The following is a 20,502-nucleotide window of genomic DNA, read 5'->3' as shown; positions in this document are numbered from 1 at the left end:
TTTATGTTGCTTGTGAATATGCCTGTATGGTTGCTTGTTGTTGTGATCATGCATTGCCACTGTTGCATATTATTCCATAGTGTAAATTTTTAACTATTAATTAATTTATTCCAATGTGTATTACAATATGAGTGTTTTTCAGTTTGTGTCTATTGAGAATAGCACTGGTATATAAATTCTAGAACTTGAGCTTTGGTGGTGTGTGTATAAATTATTGTTCAGTATACATATAGTAGTAAAATTTTCAAGTCATAGCTTTCATGTGTTCATCCTTTTAGATATTTCTAATTATTTTCAAAACGTTTGTATGATTTTTCTTTTTCTTTTTTTTTTTTTTTACATCTTTATTGGAGTATAATTGCTTCACAATGGTGTGTTAGTTTCTGCTTTATAACAAAGCGAATCAGTTATACATATACATATGTTCCCATATCTCTTCCTTCTTGCGTCTCCCTCCCTCCCACACTCCCCATCCCACCCCGGTAGGTGGTCACGAAGCACCGAGTTTATCTCCCTGTGATATGCAGCTGCTTCCCACTAGCTATCTATTTTAGGTTTGGTAGTGTATATATGTCCATGCCACTCTCTCGCTTTGTCACAGCTTACCCTTCCCCCTCCCCATATCCTCAAGTCCATTCTCTAGTAGGTCTGTGTCTTTATTCCTGTCTTACCTCTAGGTTCTTCATGGTTTTTTTTCTTAAATTCCATATATATGTGTTAGCATACGGTATTTGTTGTTCTATTTCTGACTTACTTCACTCATCTGTATGATTTTTCATCGTCAGCAGCAGTGAATGAGGTTCAAGGATTATACACATTCTTGTCAAACTTGATAATACCTGTCATTTTCATTTGAACTTTCTTGTTGGTGAGTGATTATTCCAGGTATCACTTTTTTGCATTTAATTGACTACTAAGAAGCCAAGCATCTTTTGATATGTTTACTTAACATTCTGTACTCTCTTTTTTGAAATATCTTTTGGTATATTTTCCCCATTTTTGCTATTACATTATCTTCTTATTGAAGACTTCTTTTTTCTTTTAACATCGGAAGACTTCTTATTTAGGAGTTTTTAATATATGCTTGCTATGAGTTCTTCTCTCTTTCTGTCTCTCCTTCTCTTTCTTTAGATGAGTGTCAGTTTTTAATGTTAATAACATCTAATTTGTTATTTTCCTTTTTATTTATTTATTTAGTCTTATTTCTATTTATGTAGTCTTCTTATCTGTAGCAGAACACATTATTTATTCTAAACCACAAATATGTTTTTATTTCCTCAATAAATGTAATTATTAAGCTTTAAATTTAAGTTAACTTTCTAAACTAAATATGTTGTATCATAGTGAGTATTAATTTTTCTATGACAGCTGAAAGGTTACATTTATTCAGAAAATATTGTATTCAGCTTTCTTTTCATTTGCTCCTACTTCTCATTGATTCACAGAGGTAAGCATCACTTCATCCATGGATCTGACTTTTCTCTGATTTCTCATGGTCATTCTCACTAATTCATCTTGCCTCCTGAAATCTTTAGCAATCGTATTATTCCACAGAAGCAAAAACCTTCCTTGGGACTTTTTCCTCAGAAGATTGATTATTCCCACATTTTAAATGGGAGATTGCAATAAGTTAGGAGAAAATGCCACAAGGGTCTCTCATTTTTTTTTTCACGTCTTGTATCAGCCTCTGCTTGCACTCTGAGTTCAAAGATTTTTGTACAACACATTGATGGAAGATGCCAGTTATTTCTCTCCTTGGGGCAAAAGACAGATTAATTACCTTACAAATACAATAAAGACAGTGTCTTGCTCTGCTCAAATGTTGGACAGGATTACTTGCATCCTAATTTAAAAGTTTCAGGTGACTGAAACTTAAGATCCCTAAGCTTTAATCCATGCTTGCACTATGCACGGCACCCAACAGGACTGATTTACATAACCCCATGAGACTTCTGTGTGCAAGTGGAACAGATAAAAATATAAAACTCTTGCTGTCTTTTTGTGTCATATAAATGATTTTTTGTCTCAGTTAAAATATTTGTTTCTAAAATCCAAAAACGTGTCAGGCTAAAATATTGGAATTTCAAATATGGTAAAATCTAAGACCCTTCAAATTTCTTTCCAGTTTTGTTGATGATGGGATGCTGTCAGAGATATGACTTCATTAAACACAATAGGTAAGATTCCTTCATAGGCCTGATTGGGGAATATGAAAATAATCCCTGGAAAAATCTGGACATTTTCTAGTTCTCAAGTATTGGTTAAGATGGTAGAAAGGGCCCTTCATTGTCATATATGTGAATGCAGATCAATTGAGAGAGGTGGGGATAAAACAAGCAGCCTAAATATCCTTTATGTTTGTTGTACTACTAGTAGAAAGAGGAAGGGTCAACATGTCACCATGGTTGATATAGCAAATAAGCTGCTTGAAACTACACAGAAATATACCTGCTTGTATTTTCTGTGCAGTTACCCTCTCTTTTGGGGTGCCCTGATACCTCCCTCAACTTATGTACCAACTCCAGCAACATTAAGCAGAAATCCAAAGAAATCTATTGTTTGGAATTATGAGGAAGGGAAGAGTCGAAAATTTTATAGCATGCTCTGTACAAATATACATGTCACCATCCTTATCTATGTCATGCCATGCATGGAGGGTCAGTAGGTTCAGGGGATCCTGGAAGCACCAAGGTCTGTGGGGTTAATCACAGCTGCATTCATGGGCAGTAAAAGTGAAGGGCCTTATCTTGGTCACTTTCTCAATGCTAGTATCTACAAAAAGAAGAGGACAGCAGACATCTTAGGGAGAAGAGCCAACATTAAATGAAATGTCCTAATTACTCTAGGTAACCTCTCATAATAGCCTTCAATAGCTCCTCAAATCCCTACATACTTGCACAAGGGATAGTGTAAATATTACTGGAGCGTGTGACTGCACATTAACATTATTTTTGTTGAAAAAAATGAAAGTAGGTTCAAGTGATAGTGTTTGAAAAGGGTTCACAGTGTGAGGGAAACTATGGTAACAATGTGGACAGAGCCCTTTGTACGGATTCATCATGTTTTTGTTTTTGTTTGTTTGCTGCTTCAGAATCTGTAGTAGAGACTGGTGTGTTCCATGATGCATTCCCGCTTCTTATAAGCTTCAGATGGAATACTCCATTAGGAAGAAGTGAACGTAAGGAAGATAGTGAGTCAAACTCCTCTTCCCTCTGTCAGCAGTGGGTGCAAAGGGATTTAGACCAAGTGCTTTCATCCACTGATGTGCAGAGTTTTCACTATATGAATGATGTTTTGTTTGTTTGCAGGTCAGGAGCCTTGGTCTCAATATCCCTGTTTAAAAACTGTTATCACATGTCTGCCAGAAAGAATTGCTGATGATACCAGAAAAAATTGAGAGTTATCCTTAACAATTAAGGGTTTTCTAGCAACATGGATGGACCTAGAGATTGTTATACTGAGTGAAGCAAGTCAGACACAGAAAGACAGATATCATATGATATTGCTTATATGAGGAATCTAAAAAAGAAAAAATGTACAAATGAACTTATTTACACAACAGAAATAGAGTCATGGATATAGAAAACAAACTTATGGTTACCAGGGGATAAGTGGGGAAGGGATAAATTGGGAGATTGGGACCGACATATACACACTACTACATATAAAATAGGTAAGTATTGATAAGGACCTGCTTTATAGCACAGGGAACTCTACTCAATGCTCTGTACTGACGTATATGGGAAAAGAATCTTTACAAAAACAACAGGGGTTTTGGGATTATATAATAAATATAAATGTGCAAACCTGTAACATGAAAGGAAAAATCAGTTAACTCTGTAGTCGCTGTTATGGTGTAAACACTTTGTACCTCTAATTTTAAAATTTCGAAACCCAGCTCCCATGTTGATGGTATTAGGAGGTGGGGCTTTTGGGAGGTGATTAGGTCATGAGGCCAGAGACCTCAAACATGGGATTAGTGACCTAATAAATGTAGCACACAGAAGATCTTATGCCCATTACATGATTTCATTGCCGAGCGAGATCTGCATTATGAACCAGAAATTGGTCCCTCACGAGACACTAAGTCAGCTGGCAACTTGTTCTTTTTCTTTTAAAATTAATTAATTAATTAATGTTTTGGCTGTGTTGGGTCTTGTTGCAGTGTGTAGGCTTCTCATTGGGTGGCTTGTCTTTTTTTTCTTTTTTAAAAAAAATTTATTATTTATTTTTGGCTGTGTTGGGTCTTCATTTCTGTGCGAGGGCTTCCTCTAGTTGCGGCAAGCTGGGGCCATTCTTCATCGTGATGCACGGGCCTCTCGCTATCGTGGCCTCTCTTGTTGCGGAGCACAGGCTCCAGATGCACAGGCTCAGTAGTTGTGGCTCACGGGCCTTGTTGCTCCGCGGCATGTGGGATCTGCCCAGACCAGGGCTTGAACTCGTGTCCCCTGCATTGGCAGGCAGATTCTCAACTACTGCGCCACCAGGGAATCACTGGCTGGCTTCTCTTGTTTAAGAGCATGGGCTCTAGGCATGCGGGTTTCAGTAGTTGTGGCACATGGGCTCAGGAGTTGTGGCCTGTGGGCTCTAGAGCACAGGCTCAGTGTTTGTGGTGCACGGGCTTAGTTGTTCCATGGCATGTGGGGTCTTCCCGGACCAGGGCTCGAACCCGTGTCCCCTTTATTGGTAGGCAGATTCTTAACCACTGCACCACCAGGGAAGCCCCTGGGAACTTGTTCTTGAGCTTTTCAGCCTCAGCAATTATGAGAAAACCATAATATTCTGTTGTTTATAAAATACCAAGTCTCTCGTATTTTGTTTTAGCAGTCAAAGAGCTGGCTGAGGAGAAATATCTGTGAGCTTGAAGACATGTCAAGAGAAATCTTTAACTCTCAAAAGAAAAGAGAAAATGGGCAGGAAAGAAATCAACAGAACAGAGTAATCAATAATTGTGGAACAATGAAAATGCTGTGACCTATACATAATGGGTATAGCAGGAGGAGAATAAAGATAACAAAGAACAGAAAATATTTTTTAAAAATGACTGAGAAAATCTCCCCAAATGAATTTCTGACACTAAATCCACAACATCCAAACTTAGAGGAACATATGAATAGTAAAGAAAACTGACCAATATCTTTCAGGAACATCAATGCAAAAATCCTCAACAAAATATTAACAAATCGAATCCAACAATATTTTGAGAGAATTTTATATCATGAATGAGAGGGAATAATCCCAGGTATGCAAGGCTGGTTCAACATTCTAAAATCAAATAATTATATCCATCATATCAACACCCTAAAGACAATCATTAGCATATCAATACATTCAGAAGACCTTTGAAAAAATCTAACACCCATTCTTCATAAAAACTCTCAGTTAAAGAAATAGACTGGAGCTTTCTCGAGTTGATAACAAAGATCTTCAGGAAACTTTTATCTTACATCATGATTAATGGTCAGAAACATGAAGCTTTCCCACTAAGTTCAGGTAAAAGCAAGGATGTCCCCTTTCCTGACTCCTTTTCCATATTTTACTCCAAGCCCTTGCTAATGCAATAAGGCACGAAAATAAATAAAACAAATACAGGTTGGGTAGAAAAAAAAGAAAGCAGCCTAAATAAAATGTGGACCAATATACTTTATGGACACCTCACCAAAGAAAATAGACACTATGCATATAAGTATACAGAATAATAATCCAGATTACATGTTGCCATGAAAAAGCAAATTAAAAATACAATTACATACCACTACGTAACACTTAGAATGGCTAAAATGTGAACAAGAGCAAATTCTGTAGGGTTTGCGGAACAATAAGAAATGTCATTTGTTTTTGGTGGAAATGAAAAATAATACAGATACTTTGGTAGTCTGATTGACACTTGCTATAATAGTGAACATTCCCTTACTGTACAATCTGGCAAGTGTTCTCATGGATATTTACTGAAAGTAGTTTAAAACATACTTCCAGACGAAAACCTTCATATGGATATTTATAGAACTGAATTCAATATTGCCAAAATGTGAATGAAACTAAGGTGTCCTCCAATAGGTGAATGAAATGATATAGTATTAATATATTCTGGGAATGGGATAATATTGAGCACTAAAAAAGTAAGCTATCAAGCCATAAAAATATATGGGAATTCTTTTTTTTGTTTTGAAATATAGGTGATTTTTTATTTTGTAATTTAAATTTTATTGGAGTATAGTTGATTTACAATGTTGTGTTCATTTCAGCTGCACAGCAAGTGATTCAGTTACACATATGCATATATTCATTCTTTTTCAGATTCTTTTCTGATAAAGGTATTCCCAGAATATTGAGTAGAGTTCCCTGTGCTATACAGTAGGTCCTTGTTGCTTATCTATGTTATCTATAGTATTATTCGTATGTTTACCCCAAGTTCCTGATTTATCCCTACCGCCCACCTTTCCCCTTTGGTAACCATAAGTTTGTTTTCCAAGTCTGTGAGTCTGCCTCTGTTTTGTAAGTTAGTTTATTTGTATCAATTTTTAGGTTCCACCTAGAAGTGATACGATACAATATTTGTCTTACTGTGTCCGACTTACCTCACTTAGTACAATCATCTCTAGGTCCATCCATGTTACTGCAATTGGCATTATTTTCTTCTATTTTATGGCTGAGTCATATTCCATTATATATATGCACCACATATTCTTTACCTATATCCATATGTTGATGGTCATTTTGGTTGCTTCCATGCCTTTGCTAGTGTAAAGAGTGTTGCAGTGAACATTGGGGAAGATGTGTCTTTTCGATTTATGCTTTCCTCCAGAAATGTGCACAGGAGTGAACTTTCTTGATCATCTGGGAGCTCTATTTTATTTTATTTTATTTCATTTCATTTCATTTTCAATTTTTTTGGAGTATAGTTGATTTACAATGATGTGTAACTTTCTGCTGCACAGCAGAGTGAAGCAATTATACATATATCCAATCCTTTTTGGATTCCTTTCCCATACAGGTCATTACAGAGTATTGAGTAGAGTTCCCTGTGCTATACAGTAGGCCCTTATTTGTTATCTCTTTTATATATAGTGGTGTGTATATGTCAATCCCAATTTCCAACTTATCCCTCCCGCCTCCCCTTACTCTGGTAACCACCATTCTGTGCTCCATAGTGGCTGTTACCAATTGGCATTGCCACCAGTAGCGTAGTATTGGTGGCGCAGTGGTTAAGAATCCGCCTGCCAGTGCAGGGGACACAAGTTCGAGCCCTGGCCCAGGAAGATCCCACATGCCGCAGAGCAAGCCCGTGTGCCAAAACTACTGAGTCTGCACTCTAGAGCCCACGAGCCACAACTACTGAGCTCACGTGCCACAGCTACTGAAGCCTGTGTGCCTAGAGCCTGTGCTCCACAACAAGAGAAGCCACTGCAAAGAGAAGGCTGCGTACCACAACGATGAGCAGTCCCCACTTGCTGCAACTATAGAAAAGCCACGCGCAGCAATGAAGACCCAATACAGATTAAAATATAATAGTAATAAGTAGTACGTTTCTCTTTTTTCCACACTCACTGAAGCATTTCTGTTTTGTAGACATTGTGATGATGGCTATTCTGAGTTGTTCCAGGTGATACTTCTTTGTACATCTGATTTGCATTTGTCTAACATAAAGCAATGGTGAGCATCTTCATGTGTGTTCTTCTTCCTTTTGAACAGTGTGAGTAAAATTTACCCCTTGAAAAAAGGTTATTGAAAGGTTGCCTTGTTTTGAAGTCTATTTCGATTATGTACCCCAAGACATTTTTTTTCCTTTTTTTTTTTTTTTTCTGCGGTACGCGGGCCTCTCACTGTTGTGGCCTCTCCAGTTGCGGAGCACAGGCTCCGGATGTGCAGGCTCAGCGGCCATGGCTCACGGGCCCAGCCGCTCCGCGGCATGTGGGATCTTCCCGGACCGGGGCACAAATCCGTGTCCCCTGCATCGGCAGGCGGACTCTCAACCACTGCGCCACCAGGAAAGCCCCCCCAAGACATTTTTTGAGGGCTGTTGTCATTTACAGCTCCCCAAGCATTGTGAATATGAAGTGCCTGTAAGGTCCAGTTTTAGAATTGTTGTTATGGGAAACAGAAGTCGGCAGGATTTCTACTGTCCCTCTCTGGTTACTGACACAAACTTAGATGTAGGGAAAGTCCTGTTCCTGGGTTTTAAATTAGAGTGGGATGTGCCTGACCAAACATGTAGGGGCTTCTGTCCCATTCTTTCTTCCCCCTTACCCTTCATCCCCTGAACAAGTATAAACCCCTGCAAAATCACCTGTTGAGGCTGCTTTCTAGTAGAGTGGGATGACCCTAACGAAGGGGTCGGGAGGTCGGAACCCAAACACCAGGATATATTGAGACCAGGTGATTTTCCAAATGTCATCCAACCCAGAGAATCCACCATCCTTTGGGTGTCAGAGGGTTGGTTTAGTAGTATGAGGGCACACTTAGATCTGGAGATTGTGATCCCATGCAGAGGGGACCAGGTACTACATGTTCAAGAGGGGTGAATTAGCTGGCATACTTCCAGAGGTCCTCAGGCACACAACAGTCCAGCCTTGGGACCAAATTGGGTCCGTGTCCAGGGATGTGACACTAGCACCTTCACCGCGACTAAACAAATTTAGTGATCAGTTTTCTTTTCTGTAATTTCATTTTAAATTTATAATGGAGTATAGTTGATTTACCATGTTGTGTTCGTTTTTGATATACACCAACATGATTCATTTATACAGAGATGACTCTACATTCTTTTTAGAATTATTTTCCCATTGAGGTTACAAAGGGTGTTGAGAAGAGTTCCCAGTGCTCTAGAGCAGGTCCATGTTGATTACAAGTTTTCTCTCTGTAAATATGTATATACTAACTCCAACCTCATGATTTATGCCTCCAACACACCTTTCCAGTTTGGTAACCATAAGTTTGTGTTCTAGGTCTGGGACTCTGCTTCTGTGTTGTAAGATAGTACCTTGTATCAATTGTTAGCTTCCACCGATAAGTAATATCATATGATATTTATCATTGTCTGATTTATGACACTTAGAATGAATGTCTCTAGGTCCTTCCGAGTGGCTGCAAATGGCCTTATTCCATTCATTTCAGGGATGAGTAATACTCCATTGTACATATCTACCATAATTTCTTTATCCAGTCTTCCTTCCAAGGACGTTTAGGTAGCTTCCGAGTAGAGGCTCTTGTAAACAGGGCTGCATAAATTTGGAGTGCCTGGATCTTGTCAATTTACGTTTTTTCCAAGATACAGGCCCAGGAGTGGAAGCGCCATATGGTCTGAAGCTCTGTTTTTTAGATTTTTAAGGAATCACCACCCACTTTTCCACAGTGGCTGTTAGCAATTTACATTCCCGCCATCAGCTTGTCAGGGTTCCCTTTTCTCCATGCCCTGTCCTGCATTTCAGGTTTTACACTTTGTGAGCTTGGCCATTCTGACTGGTGCGAAGTGATACCTCTTTGTAGTATTAATTTACATTGCCCGCCTGTTTTGTTGGCCGAAAATGGAGTAAGGGTTTTTTCCTGCATATATTAAGGAATAACGCATACGGCCTTTTTGGCAAACTGCATCACTGGCGATGTTCAGCAGCTTTGCATGTGCTTTAACGGCGAGTGCAAACTACCTCTTGAAATCCCTTTCCTGCAATTCTGCCTTGCTTACAAGGTCTTTACGAATACTTGGCTCAAGAAATGACTCCATTAGAGGTGTCGATTACAACCCTGCATGTTTGTGAATTGCAGTGCCCCTGAGCACCAGTTTTCAAGTTGTTGTTTAGGGAAGCAGCCACAAGGGGCAGGATTTCTACAGACCCATTCCGGTTACTGGGGCACCTGAAGGATAGGGAAATTCTTCTTCCAGTTTAGGAAACTAGAGTGGCATATGCCTGTCCAAACATCTAGGGCTTGTGTCTCATTCCATTTCCCCGTTCCCCTTTTCACCCGGAAAATTCCAAGCTGTGCAAAACCGGCTGTTGAGTGTGCTGCCTCCCCAAAGTGGGGAGACTCTAAGGAAAGGAGCTGGGGAAGCCGAATACCAGGAGAAGTGGAGATGAGGTGACTTTTCCAAACTCTTCCTGAACAGGCGGTGTACCATCCTCTGGACGTCCCATTCATAGTTTAGCTATAGGAAGGGTCCCCTGCACCTGGAGATATGGGACCTATGGAATGGGGGCCAGGCAGTATTACTCTAAAAGTGCTGCATTTGCTGTCCCATCCTCACCAAGCCTCTCAGACACACGAGTGTAGAGCCTTAGGTCTCATCCAGCTGTCTGTCTAGATGTGGTCAGTCCTGGTTGCATCACAGCCCTTGAATAAATTTTGTAAGAAATTCTCTCTCTCTCACTGTCTTTTTTTTGTTGTTCTTGTTATTTAAATTTATAATGGGGTATAGCTGATTTTCACTACTGTGTTCCTTCCTGCTCTACATCTATCCACTTGATTCACTTAAAGAGAGACATCAATAAATTCTTTTACAGATTCTTACCAGTCTAATAAAGCCTTTTATGGTGACAACAGTGTGCTGAGCCCAGCTCTTTGAGCTATACACTAGGTCTTGTCGATTACCTATTTTGTTTATGGAACCGTATCTATGCTAATTCCAACCTCCTGGTTTATGCATCACCCCACCCCACCTTTCCCCTTTAGCGGCCATAAGTGTGTTTTCTAAATGTGTGACTCTATTACTGTTTTGTAATTGAGTTCATGTGTAGCCATTTTTAGATACCATCTGTAAATGATACCTTATGATAAGTCTCTTTTTATGTCTGACTTATGTCACTTAGATGATCGTACCTCAGTCTCCACGAGTTGCCACAACGGGCCTTATTTCATTGATTTAATTGCTGAGTAATATTCCATTGTACACAAGTACCACACCTTCTTTAACCATTTTTTCCTTCCACGGACATGTAAGTTGTACCGAAGTGGAGGCATTTCTAAACAGAACAGCACTAAACGTAGGGGTGCCTGTGTCCTGTCAATTTTTGGTTTTCCCAAGATATATGCCGAAGAGTGGAAGTGCCCTATGCTCTGTAGCTCTGTCTTTTAGGTGTTTTAGGAAACACCATACACTTCTCCAGAGTGGCCATTGGCTATTTACATCCCCCCATCAGCATAACAAGGCTCCATTTTCTCCATGGCCTGTGCTGCATTTCTGGTTTTACACTTTTCCAGGATGGCCCTTTTGACGAAGGCGAAGTGAGACTTCTTTGTAGTGTTGATTTGCATTTCCCGCTTGTTTGGTTGGCCAAAAAGGGTGTATGTGTTTTTCCTGAATATATTTATTTTTATAATGGGGTTTAGCTGATTTTCACTGCTGTGTTTATGCCGCTTTACACCCACTTGATTCACGTACAGAGAGATATCAATAAATACTCCTTAAGATTCTTACTACGCAGATATATTCTTCTGTGGTGAGTAGGGTGTGTTGAGTCCAGTTCATTGAGCAATGAGTAGGTCTTGTCTATTACATATTTGGCTGATGGAACGGTATCTCTGCTAATTTCAAATTCTTGTTTTATGCAACACCCCACCTCATCTTTCCCCTTAAGCAGCCATAAGTGTGTTCTCGAAATGTGTGACTCTGTTCTGTTTTGTAATTCAGTTCATGCGTAGCGATTTTTACATTCCCTCGAAAAGTGATATCTAAAGATAAGTATCTTTTTCTCTGTGACTTATTTCACTTAGAATCATCGTACCTAAATCCTCTTATTATGCTGCTACGAGCCTTATGACATTGATTTCATGGCCGAGTGATATTCCATCGTACATAAGTACCACAACTTGTTTATCCATTTTTTTTCTTTCCTGGGATATATAACATGTACCGATGTCGAGGTTCTTTTAAACAGAGCAGCCCTAAACTTCGGGGTGCCTGTGTCCTGTTGATTTTTGGTTTTCCCAAGATATACGACCATGAGTGGAAGTGCCCGATGCTCTGTAGCTCTGTTCTTTAGAGGTCTCAGGAAACACCATACACTTCTCTAGAGTGGCTGTTGGCAATTTACATCCCACCCGTAAGCGTAAAGGCTTCCATTTCTCCATGGCCTGTCACGCATTTCTGGTTTTTACACTTTTTCGGGATGGGTCTTTTGACCGATGCGAAGTGAGACTTCTTTGTAGTGCTGACTGGAAGTGCCCGCTTCTTTGGTTGGCCAAAAAGGGCGTACGCGTTTTTTCCTGAATATACTAAGGAAAAAAACGCATACGCCCCATTTGGCCAACTGCATCATTGTCGAAATTCTGCCGCTTTTCATGTGCTTTCAAGGCGAATCCAATCTACCTCTTGAAAACTGTTTCGTTCAATTCTGTTTTGCTTTAAAATCCTCTTCGTTGCCTTACCTCAATATATTTTTGGACCATAGTTGTCATTTATAACTCTGCAGGTTTGTGAATTGCAGTGCCTCTGAGCTCCTTTTTTCAACTGGCTGTTTTGTGAGCTAGCCACAAACCCTAGGATTGCTTCAGGCCCTATTCTGGTTCCAGGGGGCAGGCTGAACCTTCGGTTAAATCTTCTTCCTGATGGTAAATTACAGTGACACGTGGCTGTCGAAACACCTACACCTAGTGTAATAGTTCCTGACAAAATGCAAACTGTACGAAACAGCAGGTTAAAGGTCCTGATTCTCCAAGTGGAGAGATTGTTAGTAAGGGGGCTGGAATGGCGAACCCGTGCACCAGGAGATGAAAAATGAGGTGAGTTTTAGAAACCTTTCCAAATCACACGGTGTACCACCCTCTGGGTATCCCATGCATGTTTTAGCTGTAGGAATATTCCCTTGACCCTGGAGATTTGCGGCCCATGGAATGGGTACGACGCAGTATTATTTTAAAGGGTCTGCATGTGCTCACGCAACCTCACCAATCCTCTCAGCCCCAAGAGTGTCCAGCTTTATGTCTCATCCAGCTGTGGGTCTAGATGTGGTCAATTCAGCTTGCACCACAACCCTGAACGAATTTTGTAAGAATTTATCTCTCTTTCACTGTCTTTGTGTTTTGTGTTTGAAATTTATTTTTATAATGGGGTTTTGCTGATTTTCACTACTGTGTTTATGCCTTTTACACACCCTTGATTCACTTACAGAGAGATATCAATACATAGGTTTTAAGATTCTTACTCGTCGGATATATTCTCCTGCGGTGAATAGGGGGTGTTGAGTCCAGTTCATTGAGCAAGAAGGAGGTCTTGTCTATTACATATTTGGTTTATGGAACCGGATCTGTGTTAATTTCAAACTCTTGTGTTATGCATCACCCCACCTCACCTTTCCCCTTAAGCAGGCATAAGTATATTTTCTAAATGTGTGACTCTGTTCTGTTTCCTAATTCAGTTCATGTGTAGCGATTTTTACATTCCCTCTATAAGTGATATCTTATGTTTCTTTTTCTGTGTGGCTTATTTCACTTAGAATCATCATACCTAAATCCACTCATTATGCTGCTGCTGGCCTTATGACATTGATTTCAAGGCTGAGTGATATTCCATTGTACATAAGTACCACAACTTCTTTATCCATTTTTCTCTTTTCTGGGATATTTAAGGTGTACTGAAGTCAAGGTTCTTGTAAACAGAGCAGCCCTAAACTTTGGGGTGCCTGTGTCTTGTTGATTTTTAGTTTTCCCAAGATATACACCCATGAGTGGAAGTCCCTTATGCTCTGTAGCTATGTTTCTTAGATGTTTTAGGAAACACCGTACACTTCTCCAGAGTGGCTGTCGGCAATTTACATCCCACCCATCAGCGTAACAAGGCTCCCTGTTCTCCATGGCCTGTCCTGCATTTGAGGTTTTTACACTTTTTTCGAATAGCTCTTTTGACCGGTGGAAAGTGAGATTTTTTTGTAGTGCGGTTTTGCATTCCCCGCTTGTTTGGGTGGCCAAAAAGTGCGTATGCATTTTTTCCTGAATATATTCAGGGAAAAACGCATACGCACTTTTTGGCCAACTCCATCATTTTGGAAATTGTGCCCCTTTTCATGTGCCTTTAAGGCGAGTCCAATCTACCTCTTGTAAACTGTTTCCTGCAATTCTGCCTTGCTTTCAAATCCTCTTCATTGCCTTACCTCAATATATTTTTGGACAATAGTTGTCCTTTATAACTCGTGAATTTTAGTGCCCCTGAGTTCCATTTTTCAACTTTTATTTTTGGGAACTGGCCACAAAACAACGGAATTTCCTCAAGCCCTATTCTGTTTCCGTGGGGAATCTTAGCCTTTGGTCAATTCGTCTTCCTGATGGGAAATTAGAATGGCATGTGTGTGTCCAAACACCTATGGCTTGTCTCTCATTGTTTCTCCTCCTTCTGCTTCATCCTCTGGACAATTTCCAAACTGTGCTCAAGAGGATGTTGAAGTTGCTGACATCCCCAAGTGTCTAGGTTGTTAGGAAAGAGGCTGGAAGGGTGAACCCGACTACCTGGAGATGAGGAGATGACGTGTCTTTTCCAAACTCTCCCCGATCAAATGGTGTACCATCTTCTGGGTGTCACAGGCATGTTTTAGGTGTAGGTATAGTCGCTTTCATGTAAGGAGAACACCAGGGACTTTTCCAAATCAGTGTCTCCTCGAACCCCAAACTGGAAATTTTTAAGCTACGGGTACATGTATGTTCATTAAGGGCCTTGGGCAGTAGGCAGAGTCAGAGCTTTAGATGATTGAAATCTTCAGTGTCAGAAGCGCTCACGATTGGCCTCCTTTAGGTTACATTTTATCTGTCGTTGATAGATGATGTAGATATAGATATCTATTCTTTTTCAGATTATTTCCCCTTATAGGTTATTACAAAATATTGAGTGTAGTTCCCTGTGCTATACAGTAGTTCCTTGTTGAGGATCTATTTTATACATAGCAGTGTGTATAATTTATCCTGTCCCGTGTTTCCCCTTTGGTAATAATAAGTTACAAGATTTTATCCTTCTCAGAAATGGGGACGTGAAAGAGAGGTATCATTTTCAATGGAAAAGCATTCAAAACAAGATTGAAGCTTCAGCCAAGATTATTAGATGTACATCGTTGGAAAGAAATCACGTCATTTCTCTAATGTTGACCTGACAAATAACACAAACCCCTCCACTGAACTTGCTTATAATAAAGTGATGGAAATATCAACTGGAAGTGTTAGAAACATCTTATTTTACACGAGCCTTATACACTGCTCTATGTTAATTACAGTTTGGCTCACACATCTGTTCATTGAAGTTACAATGTTCTCAACTTCCGTTACTGGTCCTCCAGAGTGGGCCCCAAGAAGGATCCCCCTGACCCAGTGTCATTGGAGCCAACAGATCGAGACTGAGTTCGGTTCGGAAGCAAAGGAAACTTTATATTTTGATCAGAGAATGGAGAGGTGAGAGCGTGCACTCCCCCGCGGGCTGTGGGCTGGGCTGCCGTGTAGGGATCCCGTCAGCGTCAGCGGGAGGGAGAGGGCGGAGCTCTCGAGGGCCGGGTTGGCTGGAGCTCAGGCTCTATGTCGCGGAGTCTGCACCGGGCCCGTGAGCTGAGGTGTCGGCCCAGCCATTTTGTACTAGGAAATATGGTCTGAAGTGCCGGGTGTGGGATCTCTGCATGCAGAACCCTAGGAGCAGGTGAAATTAGACAAAGCAGAAAGGAAAAAAAGGTTAGACTTTATTTTATTGCCCAGATTCTATTTTTATCTCCCAGGAATTTTTAATGGGCTTTGCCTGGGACAAACCCCTCCTCTGCCTTTTGTCCCGTTCCTCATTCTTGGGGTGCTGAGGGTGCAGACCCCTGTTCTGTAACTGCTTCGTGCTGAGTTGGGAGTCCTCATACCCGGGGGGGAGGGGCTGAACTTCTCCCCAGCAGCCTCCAGGTGAGGTTGATTGTCCCCAGGCCTCCTCCTTCAGGGCTCGTCCACCTGAACACCAGCATTGGAAGTGTTATAGATTCCAATGACCTTTAAGGGTCCAGGAAAGAGATGCGCAGAGACGCTGGTGGGGCCGGTTTTACCCTGCCCAACATTTGTTCGGCCACCTTAGGCTGACGGTTTCTGCCAGCCTAGATGCTCTGACCAGTAGTCTGCGCTTTCTTCAATTAGGCCCCTGAATTAACGTACAAACAGCACCAGGTGTCAGAGCCCTGCCTGCTCAACTCCCAGACAGTCCAGGGCCGGTGGTGATCCAGAACCATGACAGCCACTGAGTCAACGGCCTTTTGAAGTAGCCAGGAGTCCAGCCGGTCTTATTGGCCGCCGTCAGCGGTGTCTGTAGGCTTTTCTATGGTGACAGTGTGACATATGGTTCCCCCACCAAGCTTATTAGCTCCCCTCTGGGTGCAGTAAGTCCTGCAGGCAGTAGTCTGCTCTTTTGGGGCACACTCCTGTTGTTTTCTGAGAGAAGCTCCAGGTCATGTGATGGTCACACGAGTCGGCATGGGGGCCCGTTGCCGCCAGTTGTCTCTCTGGAGGTTGAAGTTTGAGGGCCTCCTCACCCGAGGTCAGTGTGCCCACGGAGCGACCCCTGCAACTTCAGGGCATGGTGGGTGGTTAGGATCACCACGTGGGGTCCTTTTCCCTTAGGAGGGAGCTGGCCTTGCGGGCTGCTGATTTCCAGGTTTTTAGATACTCCCAGTATCCTGTCCGGATGGGGCGGCGGGCCAAGCCCTTGGTGACCGTAGTTTATCCTACCTGGAGGGCATTCTTGCGTTGCTCCATTTCAAGTGGTCCCAGTTTTTGCACTAATACTCCAAGGGCAATTCACCTTTGACCGGGAATGTAAAGGTCAAAGGGTTTAGCTACATTAGGGAGGTCCAGGGCAAGGTACTGAATTAACTGCTCTTTCCATTCTTGAAAGGCCGCTTCTGGATTCTATTCAAAAGGATCCTCATCTTTTCCTTTCAGTGTTTCATATAGAGGCCCAGCTATTAGACTGTAGTTAGGGATCCAGATGCAGCAATCCCCGGCCTCCCCAGGAACCCCTAAGCTGTCTTCTAGTTTTAGAAGGGGTAAGGCTTCAAATGGCTTCTTCCTTTTCCTGGGATGGGCTTCTCCGACCTTCTGTGAGAATGAAGCCCAGGCAGGTCACCTTAGTCTCTGATATCTGAGCCTTTTTCTTGGACACCTTCTATCCTTTATTGGCTACATAGTTCAGAGACCTCCTTAGTAGGGCTGGTGATCAGAATGTCATCTGCACATTGAAGAAGGGTTCCCTTCTCCAGAGGTAGATCTTTTAGGTCTTTAGCTAACGTTTCCCCAAAGATGGTGTGGGAATTTTTGAACCCTTGGGGCAGGACGGCCCAGCAGTATTGTTTTTGTTGTATGTTGAGTCCTGCCACTCACAAGCCAAAATTTCTTGTGACTCTGGGACTAATGGAATACAGAAGAAGGCATCATTGAAGTCTAATACACAATAGCATGTCCTGGTGGATGGTAGAATGACCAGCAGGGTGTAGGAATTAGGAACTACTGGATGTATATCCTCGGTGGCTTCACTGACTGTCCTGACGTAGTTTACCAGGTCAGCAGCAGCCCAAGGGTCTCTCGTGGTCAGGGCCCTCCCAGGATATGGAGCTCACCTGGGCAGGTACCCAGCAGCCCATGGGGCTCTCATGGGAAGGCCCCTCCCAGGATTTGGAGCTCACCTGGGCAGGTACTCAGCAGCCCACAGGGCTTTCATGGTCAGGGCCCTCCCAGGATATGGAACTCACCTGGGCAGGTACCCGGCAGCCCACGGAGCTCTCATGGGAAGGCCCCTCCCAGGATATGGAGCTCACCTGGGCAGGTACCCAGCAGCCCACGGGGCAGGCCCCTCCCAGGATATGGAGTTCCCCTGGGCAGGTACCCCGGCAGGGCTGGGCACACAGGAACCGTGCACATAGCCCTCATTGCAGAGCACCCCCAGCTCACCTGTCGCTCAGAGCTGACCCAGAGCACCCCAGAGAAGGACTTGAACTAACAAACAGCAGCTCCGACAGGTTTGTGACCCTGGGCTTCTGTCCGTGCGACCTCCCTCCGCCTGGTCTTCCAGAGGCTTCCACTGCAGCCGGGGCACTAGGCCTCTGTCTCCACCCACCACCCCTCCTCTCCCTGCCTCCTGGTTTCCTCTCATTAGGAGAGCGTCTTCTTGAAGTTGTTTCCCACTCATGGACCGGATGAAATGATTAGAAAACAAGCCAGGGCTACAACCCCTTGTCTAGCCTGACTCTCAGGACGCCACACCTGTTCCTTAGACCTGGCCGGTGCAGTAAGGCCCATTTTCTGCCACTCTGAGCCCCTGAGGGGTGAGGATTGGCTGACCTGGGCAGCCTGACCCTGCCGGCCAGCCCTCCCCAGGTGTGCCTGGGCTGAGGTCAATATAAACACATCTCCAGGCAGCAAGAGCCCCTGCAGCTGTGCCTGACGCCATATTCTCTACCCTGTCAGCAGTGTCGGGGCTGGGCTGGTGGGAGAGAGTGAGGGGCCACGGCTTTGTGGGTGGCCCAGTGTGAGTGGGGCTCTGCTGGACTTTCTGCAGGAGTTGCCGGGCTGCCACCTGCTAAAGAAGAGGATGTGTCACCCATACCTGCCACTGGAATTTCTCCTGGGCAGAGGTGAGGAGGGAAAAAAGCAGTGGGGGCCATGACAGGAGGGGTATGTCAGGCAGGGAAATGGAAAGCTTCCAGAAGAGCTCCCGGGGCCAGGACAATCCTGGCTGGCCTGCAGGCACCAAGTCGGCCTGCGTGCTGTCACTGGTGTGGCTCCACGGCCCTTCCTCTAGGCTTTCAAGTCCTTGTACCTATTCAGGTGTTTTACCTGGGAAGGGTGGGAACAGTTCAGCAGCAGCTGGCCTGGGGCTCAGCTCACGTTTACTCACAGACGCCTCGGCACGGTCCCCCAGCTTTGCAATGAGGACGCTCCTTGCGGGGGGGCTGCTGGCTGCATGGGAGACGATTCCCCACCTCTGACCAACTTCAGAATTGTTTACCAGTGGAGAAAGTGCCCTGATAGGGTTTTCCTCTGTATAACTGGTGGGTTCTGTTTTTTTTCTTTTTTGGTTCAAGGTAGATTTTATTCCTCTTTTTTGTATTTATAGATATAAGCATGGAAATAATTCATTCATATAAATACATCTATGGGAAGGGAAGAACCTTTTTTCTGTTTTAGTTTTTAAAATTTTATTTATTTTTTAATTTTTAAATTTTATTTTATGTATGTTTTATACAGCAGGTTCTTATTGGTTATCTATTTTATACATATAAATGTATACATGTCAATCCCAATCTCCCAACTCATCCCATCCCCCCCCATGGCTTTCCCCCCTTGGTGTCCATACGTTTGTTCTCTACATCTGTGTCTCTATTTCTGCCCTGCAAACCGGTTCATCTGTACCATTTTTCTAGGTTCCATATATATGCATTAATATACAATATTTGTTTTTCTCTTTCTGACTTACTTCACTCTGTATGACAGTCTCTAGATCCATCGACATCTCTACAAATGACCCAATTTCATTCCTTTTTATGGCTGAGTAATATTCCATTTTATATATGTACCACATCTTCATCCGTTCGTCTGTCTGTGTGCATTTAGGTTGCTTTCATTACCTGGCTATTGTAAATAGTGCTGCAATGAACATTGTGGTGAATGTGTCTTTTTGATTTATGGTTTTCTCTGGGTATATGCCCAGTAGTGGGATTGCTGGATCATATGGTAATTCTATTTTTAGTTTTTTAAGGAACCTTCATACTGTTCTCCATAGCGACTGGAATTACATTCCCACCAATAGTGGAAGAGGGTTCCTTTTCCCCACACCCTCTCCAACATTTGTTGTTTGTAGATTTTCTGATGATGCCCATTCTAACAGGTGTGAGGTGATACCTCATTGTAGTTTTGATTTGCATTTCTCTAATAATTAGTGATGTTGATGTTCATGTGCGTCTTGGCCATCTCTATGTCTTCTTGGAGGAAATGTCTATTTGGATCTCCTGCCCATTTTTGTATTGGGTTGCTTGTTTTTTTAATATTGAGCTGCATGAGCTGTTTATATATATTGGGGATTAAGCCTTTGTCCATTGATTTGTTTGCAAATATTTTCTCCCATTCTGAGGGTTGTCTTTTTGTCTTGTTTGTAGTTTCCTTTGCTGTGCAAAAGCTTTTACGTTTCATTAGGTGCCATTTGTTTAGTTTTCTTTTTTATTGCATTACTCTAGGAGGTGCATCAAAAAAGATCTTGCTGTGATTTATGTCAGAGTATTCTTCCTACGTTTTCCTCTAAGAGTTATATACTGTCCGGTCTTACATTAAGGTCTCTAATCCATTTTGAATTTATTTTTGTGTATGATGTTAGGGAGTGTTCTAATTTCATTCTTTTACATGTGGCTGTCCATTTTTCCCAGCACCACTGATTGAATAGACTGTCTTTTCTCCATTGTATAGTCTTGCCTCCTTTGTCATAGATTAGTTGACCATAGGTGTGTAGGTTTATCTCTGGGCTTTCTTTTTTCTTTTCCTTTTACACCTTTATTGGAGTATAATTGCTTTACAATGGAGTGT

This window comes from Delphinapterus leucas, chromosome 4 (genome assembly GCF_059928025.1).
Source record: "Delphinapterus leucas isolate spDelLeu-1000000601 "Yukka" chromosome 4, BTC_Dleu_Yukka2, whole genome shotgun sequence".
In the NCBI taxonomy this organism is placed as follows: domain Eukaryota; kingdom Metazoa; phylum Chordata; class Mammalia; order Artiodactyla; family Monodontidae; genus Delphinapterus; species Delphinapterus leucas.
Note: the sequence above shows the minus strand (reverse complement) of the source record.